Genomic DNA, 22,236 nt, shown 5'->3' with positions numbered 1-22,236 from the left:
TTAAGCCTCAGTCCTAGGCAGGCGTTGGGTCCCTGAGTCTTGGGGATGTGCCTCCTCCAGCTGTAGTTCTGGGCCCACATGTTTCCTGCCCTTTCCCAAGGGGCAGAACGTTTGTTTCTATTCCCTTCCCCAGCTGTAATCAGCTGTAAGAGTGACACTGCTGCTTTCCTCCATTCTTGCAGTTTAAAACTTTTCATCCCATCCGGGAGGGTGGGGGAGGGGAAGGGATTGGGGGAGGGGGTCGGTGGGGAGGAGGTGGGAGGATAGGGGAGAAGTGGCCTGCACCACTAGAAACCTTCTCAGGAATCTCCCCAGTCTTTCTTGTGAGTATCTGACAAAATTCATTTCAACTTCTAACTTTATTTTTACAAATTATGTGTTATATGTAACCTAGGAATCTATTAATTTCTATGTGCTAATTTTACAGCTTTTCTTTTATTCTTTGAGGTACTTTTCCCAACGATTCTCTGGGATTTTCCAGGTACACTATCTTGTCATCTGCAAGTAGAGACAGTTCTACTCCTTTTTTAATCTTTATCCCTCCAATTGTGTTATCTGACTGCATATGCAATGTGTTCATTAAAAGCAGATACATAAAGTATTCTTGCCTTGTTCTTGATCTTAATAGGAATGTTTCTATTGTTTTCCCATTGAATAAATCACCAGCTTTAGGACTGAAGTGTATATATTTTATCATGATAAGGAAGAACCCATTCATTTTTTGTCAACACTTTAAGTATAAAGGGGTGTTGAATTTTTCAAAGGCTTTCTTGGCATCTATGGAGATAACCATATAATTATTTTTCTCCTTCAGCTTATTAATGTGGTCAGTGTTAATATCAGATTTTCTAATACTGAGTCATCTTTGTATTGCTAATATAGAATCTCTTCTCACTATGGTTCTGATTTAGCTCCACAGTTTGGGGAAGTCCTAATTTTTATTTTTATTTTTTTAATTTAAATTTTTTTATTTTTGAGAGAAAGAGAGAGAAAGACAGCATGAGTAGGGGTGGGGCAGAGAGAGACTGAGACATAGAATCTGAAGCAGACTCCAGGCTCTGAGCTGTCAGCACAGAGCCTGGCACAGGGCTCAAACTCACAAAATGCGAGATCATGACCTGAGCTGAAGTTGGACGCTTAACTGACTGAGCTACCCAGGTGCCCCTTTTTTTCTTGATCTCATTTTCTTATGGCCAGAGTATACCTCAAGGTATACTTTTTCAAAATAAGTCCATGGGAGGTCAACTTTCAGAGTCTTTTCTTGTATAAAAAATATGTGTGTGTGTATATATATATATATCTTCATTGTAACATCAAGGTACTTTTCCCCCAAGCCTTGAAGGACATCTTCTATTTCTGTTTAGCACACCATGCCGCTGATCTCCTTCCTCTGCCAGTGACATGTGCCCCCTCCCTCTCCAGGCAGCCTTTAGGATTTTCTCCTTATTTTTCTAAATATGCATGAGAGAGTGTCCAGGTATTGCCCTTTCTCAATCATCCTATAAAGTAACTAAGAGGAATTTTTAATCTTAAAACTTTTTACCCTTTTATAGCTCTGGGAAATTTTCCCCGATCATTTCTTTATTTTGTACTGTGATCAACAGAATAATGGTCTCCCCAAAGATGTCCACATCCTAATCCCTGGAACGCTGTGAATGTGCCATCTTATATGGAAAAGAGACTTTACAGATGTGAGATCTTGAGACGGGGAGATTTTCCTGGATTAGCTGTGTGAGCCCAGTGTCATCACAAGGGCTCTTGCAAGAGGCAGGCTACAGGGTCAGAGTCAGAAAAGGCAATATGACAGCAGATGGAGAAGAAGAGAGGGCAATGTTGTGATGGGAGCAGGGGTCACAGAGAGAGAGTCTTGAAGATGCTACATAGCTGGTCTTGAAGGTGGAGGAAGGGGGCATGAGCCAAGAATGCAGTCAACTTTCAGAAGCTGGAAAAGGCAGGGGCCTCTGGGTGGCTCAGTCGGTTAAGCATCCAACTTTGGCTCAGGTCATGATCTCACAGCTCGTGGGTTTGAGCCCCCCATCGGGCTCTGTGCTGACAGCTCAGAGCCTGGACCCTGCTTCAGATTCTGTGTGTGTGTCTCTCTCTCTACCCCTCCCCTGCTCAAGCTTTGCCTCTCTCTCTCTCTCTCAAAAATAAATAAACATTAAAAAAAATAAAACAAACAAAAAAACTGGAAAAGGAAAGGAATTCATTCTTAGAGCTTCCAGAAGGAATACAGCCCTGCTGACACCTTGACTTCAGGACTTCTGACGTCAGTAAGTGTAAAATAATACGTTTGTGTTGTTTCAAGCCTCTAAATTCATCACAGCAGCAATAGGGACCAATACACTTACCCTGCACTTTCTGTCCTGTTCCTTGTTTCTGAACTCTTACTGACACATTTTGGACACCATGGACTGATGCTACACATCTCTTAACTTTCTTTCACCTTTTTCTTCATCTTCTTGTCTTTTTGCCCTACCATCTGGGAAGTTTCTTTGACTACATTCTCCCATCCTTCTCCTGAGTTCTTCTTCCAATTGTATTTTGAATTTCTGTGAACTTTTTCTTGTTCCCTGATTTTTCCTTTCTGTAGCTTCCTGTTCCTATTTTGTGAATGCAATACATTCTCAAAAGTCTCTGAAGTGTTAATCATGACTTTTAGATTTACTCATTGCCTTTGATATCTCTATCTTTCCAGAACAGCTGTTACTTTTGCTCTTCGGGGTCCTTCTCTCTTGTGGGGACTGTTTTCTTGGTTGCCTGTTTACATGTACAAATGAAAGACAAGACTGATGCATATAGACAGCTGGCACGGCTTCTGTCTGTGGTTCCCAGGTCTGTTTACTCAGCAGGCCTCACCCCTTCCCGAGAAGGTTGGCTTGAGTTCTGCATAGAGGGTGACTCATAGTAACTGGCAGCCTTCACTCGAGGGTGCCGGGACTCCTCACCCCACAAAAAGATCCAACTAATGAGGGCTTTACTCAGGTGGGTACTAAGCCTCCTTCCAAGGTCATTTCCAAGTGCAAACACAGCACTGCTGGCTTCTTGGTGGAGCCTGGGTTACAGGAGAGCAGAGTGCTCTCCTCACTGTTCCACGGATGGTCCTTGAACCAACTCTTCTCTCCCCACCACTGAAGCCCCTGGCCAACTCCTGTTCTCCAGCTTCAGACTCTGAACTCACAGCTTTTCCAGGTGCTCAGGGAGGCTGATACCTCTACCCAGGCTGCCTCTTGCATACATAGTGGGCTGCAGTCTCCTCAGCCATGGGTTTTTAATCAATACGATCATTCCTGATTTTTTTGTTCTAGAAATCTATGAAAGTCACAAGTTCCCTGATACTCGTCCATGCCTTCATCCTCTTCACAAGTCTGCTGGGATTATGTGATGTTGCCATTTCCAGAAGTTCTGGAGAAGGGAAGGAATTCATTCTGCCCTCTGGACACCTAAGCTCTCCGATAGGTCTATACAAGATACAGGTAGCTGTCACCGTACTAGTGGTAACATGTCTCTGTGCAGGAAGCCTCTTCCTTGACAAGACGAGGGCCATCCCACCACTGAATTGCCTTAGCTTAGCTACAGTATTCTAGTCTCATGAGATTCTTAGAAGGACTGGCTAACCTTTGACATGAGAAACATAATTGATTCTAAACGCTCTGAAAGTGGTGTAAGGGAGAGGACTATCTTTGGCTGTGGGTGAAAACCAGTAGTGACATTAAAGAGACAGTGGTGTACTCGGTGCAGGAGGTAGGAAGGCCTGCTAGGGAGGCTGCTGCATGTCGAGGTTTAGGCTCTATCCCTCCCATGCTTTGCTGTGTGCGGCCCCCACTCCTAGATCACCACATGGTCCAAGGGGACAGCTCCAGCTCTGGTCATCGTGTCCACATTCCAGCCAGCAGAAGAAGAAAGAAGGAAGAAGGGCTAATCCACTCCTTTTAATGCTATTTCCTGGAACGGAAATCGCTCATGATGCTGCCATTCACACGCCACTGGCCGGATCTGGTCCAGATAGCTGTGTGCCAAGCTTGACCCTGAGGGTTTCATTATTAAGGAAGGAGCATATATGGTGGGGCCAGCCAGGGGCAGGCAATATGTCCCCTCCATGACTTTACTATCTCCACAGGCTTGAACATCATGGGTACTTGGGAAGAAAGCAGGCTGACTGTCCATGGCTCAGAATGGTCTACTCATTCCTCACTCCCTTTGCTCTGGCCTGAATGTTTGTGCCCCCATCACCCCAGAACCCACATGTTGGAATCCATACACCCAACAGGATGGTGTTAGGAAGTGAGGCCTTTGGAAGGAGATTAGGTCATGAGGGAGGAGACTTCATGAATGGGATTCATGCTGTTTAAATTTTTTTTTAGTTTATTTATTTATTTTTGAGAGACAGAGACAGTGTGAGTGGGGGAGGGGCAGATAGAGAGGGAGAGAGAATCCTAAGCAGGCTCTGCATTGCCAGTGTAGAGCCTGACAAGGACCTCAAACTCACGAAACCATGAGATCATGACCTGAGCCAAAACCAAGAGTCAGACGCTTAACCGAGTGAGCCAGGCGCCCCTGGGATTCGTGCTCTTATACAAGAGCCCCACCGAGCTCTCAAGCTTCTCCCTTCTGCCCCGTGAGGCTACCAGTAAGAACTCTGCAGCTCAAAAGAGGACCTTCACCCAAGCAGGCTGACTTCCTGATCTCACACTTCCAGTTTCCAGAAGTATGAGAAATAAGTTTGTGTTGTTCATAAGCACCCAGTCTGTGCTAATTTGTTATAGCAGACGGAACACACTAAGACCCCCATTTCCTGGGCCTTGAAGACTGGTACAATATTTTTTCTGGAGTTAAGAATTCTGGGGCCAGAGTTAACGTTCCATTAATTATTTGCCAGACACCCAGCTTCATTGTGGTCCCTGATTTTAAATACATCACCCAGAACTACCCAGACCAGAGTGAAAGTCTTTCCCCTCATTGGTTCAGAGTTGCAAAGACGTTAAAAGAATCAGGGACGTAGCTGTCCTTGAACATTCAGGGGTCAAGGGTGGTTTGAACTAGCAACAGAGCTGTGGAGCGAAAGTCGATAAACAACTTGTTTCCCAAGGCCTTTGTGTAGCCCGCCCTTCCTCTCCTCCGCTTTTCCTGCTGTGTCCCAAGGGACCTGTGCCCTGCGCATCAGTTCTGCTGGAACAAGTTATGGTAAGGGCGGCTTCGAAAGAAGAAAACAATTCACAAGTGCCCTCGCCGGTCCCTCCAATGCAAACATTTTCCAAAGTATTTTTTCCACATTTTCGCATCTCTTGTTTGAATAAGTCCCCATTTTACTGCTGCTGGCTGAGCCAGAACAGTCTACACATCCCAGGGGAGGGCCTGCCCCAATAGAAAGAATTCCAGACTAACTAGCTGAAGAAATAAGTATTTGGTAATGAGCGTGCAGAGGACACTGAGCCTGCCTTCCCAAGCTCCACCTTGGGCTTCCTGTGGCTGCTACTGCCAGGAAAACAGCTTCTTATCCACTCTGGCAGTTAGGGGAAATGTGACAGCCCTGGATCTGGTGCCTGTGAAAGGTGTTTACTGGGTCCTGCTCCAGATGGGAACATTCAGGCTCAGTCCCCTCTTCTCCTACATTAAGTCTTCACTCATCCTCTGACTACACTGCCTTTCTGGGGCCTTTGTCATCTGGGGCTGCCTGGGGGACCTGAGCCTGCCTCATCTCCATGGCTAATGAAGTGTCCCAAGGCACTGGTTGCCCCCCCTCCATACCCCTCTAAGTCATGCTTCTGTGGGAGGGGTCCCAACCAATCTCCTGTCCTTAAACCTCCTCCTTTCAGAGGATGACAGAGGCACATCTTTGGGCACCAGGGCCCCTCCCACAGAGAGGCTGAGTACTGGCCCTGGGGGTCGAGAGTCTGGGGAGCAAGAGAGCCAGGAAAAAAACTTGCACCCCGGCTCACAGCCTGGCCATCTTGCTCTGTCCTGCCTGCTAGCTTCAAGCATAATCGTCCTCAAGGAAACTGCCTGTGCTGAGAGGTCAGAGGCTATGTCTGGACATACTGTGTATTCCCCACCACTGGAGAGACCACTGCTCACCTGTCTTTCACCTCTCCTTGGGGGTGAATTGCATTTTCCAAAGTTAGCAACAAACGGGATCTCTAACCAACTGAACCTTTGATCTTTGTACAGCCAGCTCTGACCATCTTCCTGCAGAGAGGGAGGGGCTATTTCCCCTTCTCCCAAATCCAGGATGGTGCCACTCTGGGGTAAGTGATGCTATTCGACTTCTGAGGCCAAGTTACAAATGACGAGACAATTTCTGCCTGGCTCTCTTGGGACTCTCCACTTTGAAAAAAAAAATTTTAATGTTTATTTTTTGAGAGAGAGAGACAGTATGAGTGGGGTAGGGGCAGAGAGAGAAGGAGACATAGAATCCAAAGCAGGCTGCAATCTCTGAGCTGTCAGCACAGAGCCCGATGCAGGGCTCAAACTCACAAACCATGAGATCATGACCTGAGCTAAAATCGGAGGCTTAACCAACTGAGCCACCCAGGTGCCCCTGGACAATTTGCTTTGAAATGCAACTACCATGCTGTAGAGAGGCCAAACCTGCACAGAAGCCACATGGAAGTTTCTCAAAGCAGTCCAAGCCAGCATGTGAGGAGGCAACTCTTCAGGTGAGCAGCCCCAAGTCCAGGGGTCCCCTCAGGCTTGGAGTCCTGCCAGTGAGGTCCCAGATGCTGTGAACAGATTCTAGCTTTCCTTGATGTTGTCTTTCCCAAATTCTGATGCTCAGAAACATAATAAAATGATCTAAGCTGCTATGTTTGGGGTAACTCATTATCAGTAACTGCATCCTTTCTCTTACAGAAACATCACACTTCCTGCCCCCTTGAAATCTGTGGCCCTGTGACTTGCTGTGGGCAATGCAATTTGAGTGGAAATGATGTATGACAGTGTTTCATTGCTTGGCTCCATTCTTTGCCTGTTCTTCTGGAAGACATGGAGATGTTGTCTCTGTGGGTCACATTGGACATATGGTAGGAGGAAAACACAAGAGTTTTGTTTCCAACCACTGAGATTTGGGGGTTGTTTGTCACCACGTCATATTGTGTCCTGACTGATACACACACTGTTCCAGATGCAGTTGCCTGGCTCAGGGGAGACCATTGCTTATGGACTGAACACTATAGACTCTGGTGTCCTGGTCCCCTACTTGTCCTGTCTCATGGCTTTCCCATCAAACTTAGGGAAGATTCTCTCAATGCAGGGCTTACCCTTTTATACTTTTCCAGAAGCTCTTCAGTGCCAGAAGAACATGCTGTTGACCAGACCCAGGACAAGCTGGGCACATCCAAGTTCTGGTCCAGCCCCTGGAGACAGTGGCCTCAAACATGAGGGCCATCTGGGTTCAGAGGAGCAGACAGTTGGCCATGCAGCCAGAAGAAGGATAGGGACCTAGGAGCTAGAGAGCTAGGTTTAGGTCCTTGCACTGCCTTGGGTAAGTCCTCTGCTTATGAGCCTCAGTTCCCTCATTTGTAAAATGGCATAACATCAGTGTCTTGGTCTGTTCGGGCTGTTGTAATAGGATACCATAGACTGGTGACTTCTAAACAACAATACAGATTTTCCCCCACTTAGGATGAGATTAAATCCCAGTAAACCCATCATAAGTTGAAAATACCTTGCACCAAGGAACACCTGGGTGGCTCAGTTGGTTGAGCGTCTGACTTCGGCTCAGGTCATGATCTCGTGGTTTGTGAGTTCAAGCCCCACATTAGCCTCTGTGCTGATAGTACAGAGCCTGCTTGGGATTCTCTGTCTTTCTTTCTCTCTCTCTCTCTCAAAAATGAACATTAAAAGAAATATCTTAAGTCGAAAATGCATTTAATACACCTAACGTAGTAAACATAACTAGCCTAGCATACCTTAAACTTGCTCAGAACATTTCCATTACCCTACAGTTGGGCAAAATAATCTTACACAAAGCCTATTTATAATAAAGCATTGACTACCTCATATAATTTGCTGATTACTGTACTGAAGGTGAAGAACCAACCAGCTGTGGGTGTGTGGGTTGTTTACCCTCATGATCGCATGGCTGACTGGGAGCTGTGGCACCCGCCACCACCCCGCATCACAGGAGAGCAGCATACTGCAGATCACTAGCGCAGGAAAAGATCAAAATCCAAAATTCAAAGCATGGTTTCTACCAAATAGATGTTGCTTTTGTACCATCATAAAGTCAAAAAATCATTAAAACAAACCATTGTAAGTCAGGCAACTTTTGTGTTTATTTCTCACTGTTCTGGATACCAGAAGCCCAAGATGAAGACACTAGAAGATTAAGTGTCTAATAAGAGTTCTCTTCCTGGTTTATAGATAAGTGTCTTCTCGCTGCGTCCTCACATGGTGGAAAGGATGTGGCAGCTCTCTGGGGTCTTCTTTACAGGGGCACTAGTCCCACTCACGAGGGTTCCACCGTCGTGACCTAATCACCTCCCAGAGGCCCTACCTCCTAATGCCATCATATTAGGGGTTAGGATTTTGACATATGAATTTAGGGAGGACACAAACACTCAGACCATAGCATAATGTCTTCCCTCACAGGGCTATTATTTAGAGGATCAAATTCCCATGCGAAGGGCTCTACCCAGGTCAACAGCACAGGTGGCACCATTCAGTGGCAGCCATTGTTCCTGAACGTGTGCTTTTACACACAGCACACACCATCACATCCAGAAGGAAAGGTGCAGTCCCCAGCCACATGCTCCAAGCAGACAGCCCATTAATTACCTCCTTCACCTCCCCAGACCCATGCCTTGTCTCAGGCAAGCTTGGATGGTTCAACTCCTTGTCCCCAAGGGACCTTCCTGTGCAGGTGGGCAACACATTCAAATAACTCTATCTGGAATGACTGGCAGACATAGTGAAAAAATCATAACTTTGCAGGATAAAAGATAATGTCTCTTCATCTTCCAAGGTTGGGCTTTTGACTGATTACTGCACCTCCCTCAAAAGGTTGCATGGAGGTGTCAGTAAGGTAATGGCAACTGTATGCTGCTCAGTGCTCAGGCCATAATCTTGGAGCCACTTCATCCTCCTTCTTTCTTGCATGTGTCATATCCACCAGATCCAGTCATTGGTCCCTTCGCAGTGTGGTCAACATCCAACAACTATCACACACACACACACACACACACAACCACCACCACTATGCACACTGTCTCGGGACATCTCCCCAACAACTGCCTCCTGCCTGGTCTCTGGCTTCCCCCTTCCCCACCCCTCCTTTCTCCACACAGCACAGTGATCCATTTAAAACCCAAGCTGGGAACTCTAGCATATTTCCCAAAGCCACCAAGCAACTCTCCAATTCTCAGCAAACATCAACTGGATGGATGTCCCACAAATTTAACTCAATTCAGATACGACCTACCTGGATACAGCATCAGATCCCACAGCTTAGGGGTTCAGACCCATGAGAGAGGCCCCTACTTCAGACACCAGTTACAAGTCCAGGTTGTCACCTGTGCTTCTGACCACCTGGCTGTAAATCAGAGTTCCCAAGACCTCCTTCTTGGGTTCAATTAATTTGCTAGAGCAGCTCAGAGAACTTCAAGAGCACTTACTTACAAGTCCCAGTTTATTATAGAGGATACAGATGGAAAACCAGATAAAGAGGTATACAGGGCAAGATCTGGAAGGGTCTTAGATGCAGGGGCTTCTGTCTCTGAGGAACTGGGGTATGCCACCCTCCCCGCATGTGGAGGTATTCACTGACCTGGAAGCTCATCAAATCTTGTTGTTCAAGAGGTTTTATGGAGCTTAATCTGCAGCCCCCCCCCCCATCCTTCTCCTTCCCAGAGGTCAGTGGGAGGGACTGAAAATTCTAACCTTCTAATTCTTCAGTCTTTCTAGTGACCAGCCTATCCTGCAAGCAAGCAAGTGCCCCACCCTAAGTCACCTCATTAGCATAAACTCAGATGTGTTCAAATAACAAAAGACACTCCTATCACTCAAGAAATTCCAAGGGTTTTAGGAGTTTTGTGCTAGGAGCCAGGGACAAAACCAAATACGTTTCTTCTTATACCACAGGGCCAGTCACCCCTCTGCTCTCCTCCAGCCCTGGGCCTAGGAGCTGTCCTGCCCACACCTTCATCTCAAGACCTTGAATTTGCCTTTCTGTCTGCCTGGAAACTCTTCACCTGGATATCGGTAAGCCCCATTAACTCAGCTTTCTCAGATGTTTATTTAAATGTCCCTGTTCCAGGAGGGCTTCCTGGTCAACCCATTTAAACCTGTAGACCACCCCTTCCACTTGGGGTCCCCTTCCCTTCATTATTGTTATCTGTTTATCACTATCACCACCTGACACACAATCAGGTGTTTATTGCCCCTTGCCCAATTAAAATCCAAGCATGAGAAGGGCAGCTGGGTGGCTCAGTCGGTTAAGCGTCTGACTCCTGACTTTGGCTCTGGTCATGGTGTCACAGTTTCTGAGTCTGAGCCCCACATCAGGCTCTGTGCTGACAGTGCAAAGCCTGCTTGAGATTCCCTCTCTCCCTCTTTCTCTTTGCTCCTCCCCTGCGCTCTCTCTCTCTTTCTCTCTCTTTCTCTGTGTCTCTCAAAATAAATCAATAAAATAAACTTTAAAAAAATAAAATGAAATAAAATCCAAGCATGGAAGTGAAAGCAGGGCTTCATCTTCATCCATTCCACTGCCCTCACTCTGGCGATTCCTGGGAGTAAATTCATGTGGGAATGCCGTTTTCCCAGTGACAAATGCAAAGCAAGGGGACAGGAGGGTGAGGATGGCATGACAGAGCAGGACCCAGCACCTGGCAGGCAGATGAGAACCACTTGCTACAGCTTCTGTGGATCCAAGTGGCACTGAGAGAAGCCTGGAGGTCTGAGTTACCCTTCCCACAGCAAGTGCAGTGGAAAGCCCCTGGGTGAGGGTCAGAAACAGAGTTCAAAGGGGATCGCTAAAGATGCGAGGGGTCGGTCATCCAGCAAAAGGGCCCTGGAACCCTCAAGGCACTGACGTGGGGGACCCAGTGTGGAAGAAGGCCTGGAACTCGGAGCCAAGTTCTCACTTCCTCCCTGGCAGACCCGGACGAAACATGTGAGACAGAACAAGCCTGAGGCCCATGTGAGCACAAAGAGCTCCTGGGCCACAGGACCCTGCCTGGCAGTGGTTGGTGCCCCTGTGCCCTGCAGCAACCCCACCCTTGCACACCCACCCATGGTGAGCTAGCTCTGACTCAGACTGTCCTGCACCCAGCCCATGGATGGTGGTTGGGTGGTTTTCGGCACTCTTGGACCCATCTTGGAATAGAGGGGGCAGGCCCAGGCCTGGACCAAGAGCAGTGGGTGTCAAGGAACCCCCAGAGGCTAGCCTAACACCTGCATGGGCCTGATGGCTCCAGGAAGCCAAAAGGATTATCTGGTGGTTTGGCACAGTTGACCCCAGAAAATGCAGGGATGCAGATACCCTGCCAGGTGAGTTTCCACCCTTGTTCCCCCCATCAATCCTTGGCTCTTGAGGACCTGCCAGGCTAAGGCCCCTTCTATTTCCAAGGGATCTCAATTCCCCTCAGAGGGGTATTAGATAATCATGGCTGAGGGGGTCTTAGCTCTACCTCTGACCAGCGCCGTCCTCCTCCAGGACAGCCTGCATCATCCTCTCCAGAAAGGCAGTGAGAGGGACCTTGGACTCTGCCAGGGACACACAGGGCCCTGGGGCCAGGATGAGGCTGGTCTTCCCCAGTCACAGTCTCCAGGGAAAACCTCACTGAGGATGCAGCCCCACCCAGTGGGCGGATCAAAGAAGGTCGCGTGGGCGAGTTCAGTGGGGCTGGCCCCACACTTCCAGGCCTGGCTGCCCAGTTGTCCGCCCACTGGGCGCCTGTGGCTGCCCTGGCCAGAAGGGGAGAGGGGTACTGTGGTGAGGCCCGCCTTCCTGCTTCGCAGCTACACAGCTCCAGGGCCTTGGCCTCCTGCCTGGTCTCTCCAGGGCCTGGGGTCCTGCTCCCAAGTCAGTCCTGATGTAGCACTGCAGCCCCAAGGCAAAGATGGCTCAGAGAGACTTGTTGCTGAGCCCTGGGGACAGGGGGCACCTCCCTTCTGGATTGGGCCCAGAGGTCAGTCAGACCTTGCTCCAGGGCATTCCTGGCTGGCAGGCAGGCAGGCAGGCACTTGCATAGGGAGGGGGACAACATTGAACACATCCCTGGAACAGACACTGAACTTGAGCCTGGGAGTGTATAGTGGGGTTGGCCCCACAACAGAGCTGTCACGACTCCCACCAGCCACTACACACAGATGCCAAGAACTGGCTTGGAGGTTTCTCTCCTCCTCTTGTAACATTTGTCAGTAAAGCTCAGGTTTGGTCTCTTCTGTCCCCTTGCAGCCCTGTCCCCTGATGCTTGCTCACTGGGGAGATGCTCTTGCTTGGGAGGGCTGGGCTCCCACAGGTTATAGGGGGAGGGAGGAAGCCTGGAAAACACCACAATTAGGCCCCACCCCGAGCACGGTGTGCTTTGTGATGGGAACCTGTCCAGGCAAAGGCCTTATCTTAGAGATCTGGCAAATTACTGGGTAGCCATCAGAATGGAGCCAGAGCACAGACGTGCGTGCAGCAGGCACCTTATTAGGCTAATTATGAGCTGGCTCCTTGGCCCACCGATACTGCGTAAAATGTAAAATAAACTCAGGGTTGGCCTAGAAAGCCACTCCAAGGTGGTGTTTTCCTTGGGAGGAGTGCTTGCCAAAGGTCCTCTGGCTGAGGCCCCGGGGGGGGGGAAATGTGGAAGAAGTGTCAGGGTGGAGAACCCCAAAAAGAGCAGAGAGATCTGCAGACCCAAAACCAACCTACAAACTGCACGAACCCCTCCCCCACTTCCTTATCTGTAAAGTTCATCCCTTCACATGTATGATGTGCCAGGAATTCCTGGCCCCTGGGTTTGGTTGATATGATAACGTTACTAATACAACTGGCTCTGCACTCTACACCGATTAGCTCATTTAATCCTTGAAGTAAACCCATTCTCTTTTCACAGATGGGAAAACTGAGGCCCAGAGATGTTAAAGAGCTTGCTGACAACTGTCAGAGCCTGGAACCAAGAAGCAGCCCCAGCCCTAAAGGACAACCAGGCCCAGGAACTTCCCAGAACAGATAAGCCTGTGGGATGTGACATACTGGGGAGACCAGCGCCCCTCCCTGAGGGCCAGTCCCCGCAGGTTCATAGGCAGCCCCTAGGCCTGTCAACTGGCAGCCAGCACGGGGAGTCACTGGGAGGGAAGACGCCAGGCCCAGGCCCCAGCATGTGAATGCTGGGCTGCTGGGGAGGCTGGCAGGCAGGCCGGCTGCCAGTGGCTCCAAGTCAGGTAATCACACTGGGCACCCTGAACACCCCTACCCCACCTGATCGCACCAGCCCTCACCTCCCTCAACACCCTCTCTTGAATTTGGCAAATTCAAGCTGCTTGGGAACTGAGCCCTGAGGCTGTCTCCTGTCAAAAGAAAAGTAAGGACATAAAGAAGGAAGGTATCCACTGAGACCATGGGGCCCAGGAAGGGACACTGCCCCACCCTCTCCCCTAAGGCTTCCATGACCCACCAAGATTCTACATCCAGTCACCTGGTCCCTTTCCCTTCCCAACATACAATGTCACACTCACAGGCCTGGCTGGATCAGTACCTCCAGGGCCCAGCCTGTCCCTTGATGCCTATGCACTCCCCATGGGCTTCAAAGCTTTGAGGACAGAAATGACCAGGTCTCATTCACACCCACAGTAGGACCCAGTCAGGGTGAGACAGGACCAAACACAAAAGGCCAAGGGCCCCTCCCTTGGGGGCCAACAGAAGTCACTCAGAAACCCCAAGTCCTTTCCCAAGGTCCCTTCATCCACAGGGCTTGGGGTCTTTTAAGAAAAGGAGGGCGGGTGTCTGGGTGGCTCAGTTGGTTAAGCGTGGACTTCGGCTCAGGTCATGATCTTGAGCTTCATAAGTTTGAGCTCCACATTGGGCTCTGTGCTGATAGCTGGGACCCTGGAGCCTGCTTCAGACTGTGTCTCCCTCTCTCTCTGCCCCTCCCCCACTCATGTGTTCTTGCTGTCTCAAAAATAAATAAACATTAAAAGAAAAGGAAGGAAGGAAGAAAAGAAAGAAGGAAAGAAAAGAAGGGAGCACATCAAGTTCTAAATTGGACCTAAGGGGCTTACCTGGCTTTACCCATCTCTTTTCACTCTTCTTTTCATTCAGTGAAAAGAACAAAGGGGCACAGCCTTGTTTTAGTGACCATCCTCAGAGTATATTCAGGACCCACAGCCACAGCAGGCTTGGGAAATAACTAGGCTCTCCCCAGACTTCCTGGGTCAGAAACTCTGGGAGTGGGGCCAGCACTAGGTTTTTAACAAGCCCTCCAAGGGGGTCTGGGGCAGCTACAGTGTGAGAGCTCCTGGTTAACAGCTTCCCTCTTCCACCCTCAGACACCGCCCCCCCCAGACCGCCCCCATTGATTGCCTCAATTGGTTCTTCCTGGCAGAGAGCCCAGAACCCCAAAAGGCTTCTTTAAAGAAATACCTCCTAAGGGATCCTCCTAGTTTTTGTTTGGTTTTGTTTTGTTTTTTTGTCTAAAAACCACACCCTGGCTGATGCTTGAAATTCTAATCTGTCTGAATGTCCCTCTCACCAATGGTGGGACTGGGGCAGGTGGGGGACTTGAAGGTCAGATGCCCTCCTTAGCTCACAAACTGGAAGCCCCTTCCAACAAGGCCAGGGGCTTCCAGATCTGTCTCAGTGTCTGATCTCCTTTTCAAAGGCAGTGCTAAGCATCTAAGCGAGGAAAGAATAGAACATTCTGCAAGCCCAGCTTGCCTGAGAGATAAAGAACAGAAAGGAAGTGCGGAGGTGGCGGTGGCTTTCACAGTAAGTCGCATGGACCTGTACCCCAAGAGGCCACCATAGCCTGCCATGGCACCCCAACTGTCCCTCCACTGTCCCAGATAACAGAGTCAGGCTGATGGGATGCTTTTTCATGGTCCAGCCCTGACCCTTGCGCCACGGAGGGAGGTGTGCTCACCCTGCCTCCTGTCAGCTCTCCAGGCAAATATGAGCTGAGTTACATAGGGTGCAGGAGCCCCCAGGAGCTGCTTCACCCCACTCCCCAAATCTCAGGGCTAGAGCTCTGTATGTCCCTGTCTCAGCCCCACCTGGTAGTGTATCAGACGCTGCCTCGGGCACCCAGGAGGCATCTATATACACTCGACATTCTGATTGAGGACACACGAACATCAGAGAAAAGAGACAAAAAATGTTAGACAGGAGGAAAAGGGAAAGAAGATACAGTGACTACCAGGACAGAGGGCTCCCTCAGACTGGGTGGTCAGGGGCATCTGCCAAGGAGAGGAAAGGTAAGAAGGAGCTGGTGGGTGCAGGAAGAGGAAGCATCCAGCAGCACACAGCAGCTAGTACAGTCTCTAGACGGCAGCCTCTCAGTGATTCCAAGGACAGATGGGAGGCCAGAGAGGGTGGGTGGTGGGGGAGGGGAAGCAGGGGACAGATGGCCTGAGAGGGTGGCAGGACCAGTGTGCAGAGCTAGGGTTTTATTCCGAGGGTGACAGGAACACATCATGAGATTAAGCAGGGGTCACACTTTTAAATGGTCCCTCTGGTTGTGGTGGAGATAGATTTAGGACTGACCACAGTAGACAAGACCACTCTGGCCAGTGCCTGTGGCAGGGCAGTCCTGCTCACCCTGGGAACCCTCCTGGGCCCCTGTGGGCCAAAGCAGTGAAAGGAATTCTCCCAGAACCCTCTACCCCACTCCAGTGCAACGGGAGATTTGTTTTATATCTTCAAAGGGTACATTTTGTCAATTAAATTCAGAGCTTACTTTATTTAAAAATTAAAAAATTAATACTCAATTCAACAAAGTCCCAGATATAAAGGGACTAGTTCTTCCTTCAGCTTTTAAATTCTCTTACTAAATGGCTTATTTTATACATAAACCTAGCAAGTTTTAGTCATCACTTTGTTCAGGAAGGGCTTTGATTTATGTTTTGGCCCATCCACATATTTTGTTAATTATACTCCTTTAAATGTTTTAAACTACATTTGTGCATTTAATTTTAATTTGATTTTAAGTACTTCAATTGTATCAATGAAAAAAAAAAAACCTTCCCAAGTACTTCAGTACTGTTTTATAAATCTAATACATTAAACTATAGAGACTCACATTCTCTGAGTATTCCAATACTGTATAAGAACTTAGATTTCTAGTTAAAAATCTCAAGTCTAAATTACTCAATTATGGCTTTAAATTCTAATTAGAAAGTTGGTCTATGAGTCTAATCGCCCAGATTATCTTAAACATGACGAATGCTGGAAAGACCAAAAGCATCTGTTTAAACAATGTTAAAATTGTGGGTTTCCTTCTCTTAGACATTTGGATTGACAATTCTACAGTTTTGTCATCCAAAATAATATCAGAGTTACCTTTCTAAGAAATGTTGGGCTCTGTTCTTGGCTGGCAGAACATTTACTGTTGGGAGAGGTCCTGCCTCGTGCCTGTCTGCCCGGCAGGCTGGGCCTGACCTACAATTGCTCTTCCAAACCCTTCTCCAATTTAACAGAGAGCCAGTCTTCCCAGTCAAGTCTCTAGACACGAGTTACCTGTCATCTAATTCCTGTCTCTATTCATAGATGTTTGCAGTCCCCACACTCCTGACTTTACACTTTTCTCCAATTGGCCTATGTATTGCTTCATTCAGTTCTGGATTCTTTTCCAGGTCTTCCTATCTGTTCGGAGGCATTTAAATGGCATCTGGCTGACTGTCCCCCAGCCTGGTGACACCTGACTGCTGCTGCTCGATCACGTTGTCATCTGTGTTCTGGCTGTCTTTCCCTAACCAGTCAAGTAGACTGTGCTGTTTGGTGGCCCCAGCCCACCCCAGACAGATGTCCAGCAGCACAGACAGGATGACAGGGGTGTCCCAAACCCCTCCATGGATCTGGAGTACCAGTCTGTGTGAGGAGAAAGCCCCAGCCATGGGCACCCCCTAGAACCAGCCTCCTAGCAACAACCCCACTCACCCAGACTGGTATATTCAGAGATGGACAATAACAAGTGTGTGTGAGAACATGGAGTAATTGGAAATCTCATTCATACACTGCTGGTGGAAATGTGAAATGGTACAGAAGGAAAACAGCCTGGCAATTCCTCAAATGGTTAAACGTAGGGTTACCACATGACCCAGCAATTCCACTCCTAGGTATAGACCCAAAAGAAATGGGCATATGCCCACATAAAAACTTGTGCATGAATGCTCAAAGAAGCATCATTCATGAGAGTCATAAAGTACAAACAACCCAAATGTCCATCAACTGATGAATGGATTAAAAAAAAGTGGTATATCCATTCAATGGATAGTTATTCAGCCATAAAAAGGAATGAAGTACAGGGGCACCTGGGTGGCTCAGTCAGGTAAGTGTCCAACTTCAGCTCATGTCATGATCTTGCAGTTCCTGGGTTCGAGCCCCATGGTGGGCTCTGTGCTGACAGCTCAGAGTCTGGAGCCTTCTTCAGATTCTGTGTCTCCCTCTCTCTCTGCCCCTCTCCTACTCGCAGTCTGTCTCTCTCTGTCTCTCAAAAATGAATAAACGTTAATTTTTTTTTTTTAAATTGGGGCGCCTAGGTGGCTCAGTTGGTTAAGTGCCTGAATTCGTTCAGGTCATGATCTCATTGTTCATGAATTCAAGCCCCGTGTTGGCTTCTCTGCTGACAGCTCAAGCCTGGAGCCTGCTTCATTTTCTGTCTCCCTCTCTCTCTGCCCCTCACCCGCTCATGCTATGTCTCTCTCTCTCTCAACAACAAATAAACATTAAAAAAAAATTTTAATTTAAAAAAAAGGAATGAAGTACTGATATGCCCTATAATATGGATGAACCTTGAAAATATTATAAGTGAAAGAAGCCAGACAAAAATGCCATATATTAAATGGTTCCAATTCACATGAAATAGTCAGAATAATAAATGACTGTGGGGGGGGGAAGGGGAATAGTGGGGGTGAGAGATAAAGGGTATGTTTTAAGGTGATGAAAATGTTCTAAAATTGTCTGTGGGGATGGTTGCACTTATCTCCGAATATACCAAAATCCATTGAATGGTATCCATGAAGTGGGTGAATTGTATGATATATGAATTATACCTCAATGAAACTGTTGTAGCAAAAAATGTGTGCCCAGAGAAATCTTGTTTCCACTCCTACTCCCTCTGCCTGTATCCACAGGACTTCTTTTTGCAAAATAAGTGAGGTATATATATATATACATATTTTTTTAATGTCCCCTACTTTCTTATAAAAGTAGTAGTGTCTTATGTGAACAATTTGGCACCTTACTTTTTTTTTAATTTTTTTTTTTTAACTTAACAGTGTATCCTAACGCTAGCTGTTTCCATGTCTCTCTGTCTTTTTGATGGGTACCCAGGACCTCCTGGTGGGGGGGTGTCATGCACCACTAGGAACACCCATGCCTACCTGTTGCTTCATCTCTGTCCTGGTGGTTCACTGGGGGAGGCTCCTGAATCCAGGCACACTTGAACGCTCTTTGGTGGCTATTGCACACTGCCGTGCCCTCCAGCTCCGTAGCTGGTCCCTGCCGCCTCCAACTTCTCACCTGCAAACCGGCTGTTGTGGGAGTCAAGCAAGTTGATACTGGTTGAAGACGTAGAACAGTGTCTGGGACATAATGACCATGATTTAAGTGGGAACTCCTATTATCATTACCCTCACCTTCAAGGCCAAGCAAGCCAGTGTCTGGCTGGGAAGATCCGCCTGCCACCTGGCCCGGTGCCTCCTCTTTGTGCTTTGAGGGCAGAGGCAGCCGACGCCTCACCGCAGAGTACAGTGGGGCTGAGTACAGTAAAAGGGGGAGACAAGTAAGGGCATGAGCAGGGGCCTTCAAATGGAAGAACAAAGGGTGGGACAGCCTAAGTGCATCCTACTTCGGTCAGAGTGATTCTGGGAGGGGCCGAGAGTGATGGGGCAGGTGTGCTCCCCTCATGAGGAGCATTTGTGCAGAGGCCTGCACAGAGTGAGGAGCAAACCTTGATATCTGGGTCAAAAATTTCAGAGGCCCCAGGCAGGGTTCACTTGCTGTATGCCAGACTCTGCAGGGAAGCCCGTGTGGTTCCAGCAGGGTAGGGGCTGGCAAGAAGGTAGAGGTGAGGCAAAGCTCTGGGATAGGCACATGCCAAGTCAAGTAGGGTCTGGCTCCATGTGAATGGGAAGGGAAGCCACCTTCAGGTTCTCATCAGAAGAGGATCCACCCATCTTCCTCTAGAGTTGTAAGGCTCCTGGGGGGGTCTGGGTTGGACATAAGTTGCATGTAGCTTGTCAGTGGTGGCTGCTCTCTTAATCCAGGGAGGAGAAGACGGGGTCTGGAGCCAGAGTGGCCTCTGGGGAGGTGTGGCAAAGCCTTCAGAGAAGGATCTACTTTGATGATAGGGCCAACAGAATTTGTATCTGTCCATCTCCATATGCAGCAGGGCCTAGCTGAGCCCTGGGCATGTATCCAGAGTTGTTAGCACAAGCCTATGTCTGCTGCAGAGACCTCCTGGAAGCTTCCAGAGATAAGAGGGTAAGAGTGTCAATAGAGGAAATGCGTGTGGATCCCCAGATGGGGCTCTAGGCCCAGTTCCCACATGTGACCCATGTCTGAGGTCCATCCAGAGTCCACATTGTTAAAATAACATGAACAGACTCTACTGAATTTCTAAAATGATACCTGTCCAAGCTACTCTGGTCCTCCCCAAGATATCCTTGGGGGTCCTCTGGACATTATGGCCCCAAGGGCTCCAGAACATGGAAGAAGGAGCCCCATGGGATGAAGCAGAGCAGCAGTGGCCCCAAAGGATAAGCATGAGGGAGCAGAGGAGTCACTGGGATGCACCTGAAGACCTCTCTAGTAGGTGGAGGACAAAGGACATGTAATCGTGGACCAGAGAAACCTGGGGATTCTGGTCTGGTAGGGGAGGACCCTGGGGCCACTGTCCTCACAGATGGAGCATGGCAAGACCTCCAGAGGGCTCCAGGCTCAGCCCCTCGCTGTGGCCACAGCCAGGTATGTGGCCTGCGGAGCCTCAGTGTGCCTTCTGTAAATGAGGATGGAGTCTCCTCTCCCTGTCTCCGGGGGGATCATCATCAGCATTAAATGAGCTCATGTGAGTAAAAGCACCTTAAAATTGCAAAGTGCATAGAAGAATGCAAGTTACGATTATCGTCACTGTTCCCTGAAACTATGGCATCCTCTTTCTATCACATAAGTAGTGTGTGTGTGTCCCAGAGTGGATTATATTCTCAGAACCAGAGGGTTGAAAGACATTTGGGGGTTAGAAATACAAACTGCAGCAGCAAGGGCAGCATCTAGGAGTCCCTGGGCCCGACCTTGGGCGGAAGCTGAACGCGGAAGCCGAAGGGCGCTTTCTGGGGGGCAAAGGGCAAAGCCAGAAATCCACCCCGCTCTGGTATGGAAGTGGGTAGATAGTGTGAGGGTGGACTGGGGCACTCCTGGGGACACAGGATGCAACGGGAGGATTCAGATGTAGGTGGAGACGCTGTGGGTGCCTTCATGAACGTCTGGTGTGGGAGGGCCCACGGGTGTGGCGGGAGCCTGAGACAACACAGAATGCCATCTCACATGGAACTAAGTGGAGCTGTGAAGGAAAGCAGAGCTTTGGGAGGGGTGAACCGTGACGGGCGGGGTCTGGTTTAGAGGGAGAGGCTGGATGTGAGCACCCAGCCTCGGTGAAGAAGCCCCCCTGCCTCTAGCCCTGTTGTCACACGAGCTGACTCTTGGACAACTACCTGTCAGCCCACACAGGAATCCTAAGCCTTCCTGGTTTCTACAGAAAACCCTCTCGCTGGGAGCAGTTGATGAATTTCAGGAATTTACTGGAGCGTTGGGAAGCAATGCTGGCTTGCCTGGCCCCTCTCGCCTTCCTCCTTCCCACACCTCTTATCCCCTCTCCCTGAAAGTTTCGAGGAGCCCCTGAAGGCCTGGACGGTGCAGAGTCCCATAGCCTCAACCCACAGCCTCACCCACGGCCCCGCCCACAGCCCCGAAATCACCGCCCACCGTCCCGAAAGCCCCGCCCAAAGCTTCACACATAGCCCCGCCGACAGCACTAGGAGCTCCGCCCACAGTCCTCAAAGCCCTCACAGCCTCCACAGTCCTGCCCACAGCCCGGCCCACAATCCCCGCAGCCCTGCCCACAGCCTCGCCCACAACTCCGACCACAGTCCCGCACCTCCCTGCCTATAACTCCACCCTACAGTCTCCCAAACTCCCCCACAGTACCCCCTACAGACCCACCCCGCAGTCTCCCACAGCCCTCCACCTGGTAGAGGAGGCTCAGGCGGTGAGAATCCCGCATCCTTTCCCGCTTTGGTAGCCTAGTTAAGAGTCAGGACAAGGTGCTTCCAGCCGAGGCGGCCTGGGCACTGGCTGGGGACAGGGATGCCAGGGAGGGCTGGAAAAGAACAGGAGTGTGGTCTGGGTCTTAGAGGATGTGTGAGATTTGAGTAAAGAAGCCCATTCCAACTCAGCGAGCAGACCAGGAGATAAGAGGGAAGATAAATGAGAGGATAATCCAGGACAGAAAAAGTGAAAGTAGAGACAAGAGATACAGAAGGTTGACTCTGTAAATCTACCTTCAACTACTATGAAACAAAAAAGGAGAGAACATGAGGTGAGGAAAATTTGCAACAAAATATCAGAAGAAAACATTTCCAGGTCTAAAGAGACACATGGGACAGAGAATGAAGGAAAAATGACCTGCCCTTAGAAATATCTGCATGAAAGCACAAAACAACAGGGAGGAAGAAAAGGTTGAAAGGTTGCAAAAAGGGTAAAAGTAAACGGTTTGCTGCAAAGGAGAATCACAGTGGTTCAGACTTCCCATCAGTAGCAATAGACGTAAGAAGACACTCGGGAAGTAATTTTGAACCTAGTTTTCTATACTTGACCAAATTACCACTCAGAGTATGAGACAGAATAAATATATCTTCACACCTCCAAGGATTCAAAAATATATATACACCTCACAAATATCCTCCCTTGGACAGTTACTTGAGGACATACTGCAGCAAATTGAGAAAGAAAACCAAAAAAAAAGACACGGCGTCTGGAGTATAGAGTGACCCTCTCTGGGGCAGTAGAGGGAGTCCCAGGTAACAGCTGTGCAGAGT

The 22,236-nt window shown here is 48.8% G+C and overlaps 1 long non-coding RNA gene across 2 annotated transcripts; it reads left to right on the top strand.

Moving 5' to 3' along the window:
- Positions 1-275: 275 nt before the first annotated feature.
- Positions 276-19,899, top strand: LOC113601905 (uncharacterized). Of its 2 annotated transcripts, XR_008299013.1 has the most exons (4): positions 276-6,656; positions 6,850-7,019; positions 10,078-10,197; positions 13,044-19,899. It is a non-coding gene; the product is annotated as an uncharacterized LOC113601905 (long non-coding RNA). The 2 variants fall into 2 exon arrangements; XR_003423237.2 differs by having other exon boundaries at positions 276-7,019.
- Positions 19,900-22,236: the final 2,337 nt, after the last annotated feature.

Source organism: Acinonyx jubatus, chromosome B3 (genome assembly GCF_027475565.1).
Source record: "Acinonyx jubatus isolate Ajub_Pintada_27869175 chromosome B3, VMU_Ajub_asm_v1.0, whole genome shotgun sequence".
Classification (NCBI taxonomy): domain Eukaryota; kingdom Metazoa; phylum Chordata; class Mammalia; order Carnivora; family Felidae; genus Acinonyx; species Acinonyx jubatus.
The sequence above is the reverse complement of the archived record's forward strand: the minus strand, read 5'-3'. Positions and strand labels throughout refer to the sequence as shown.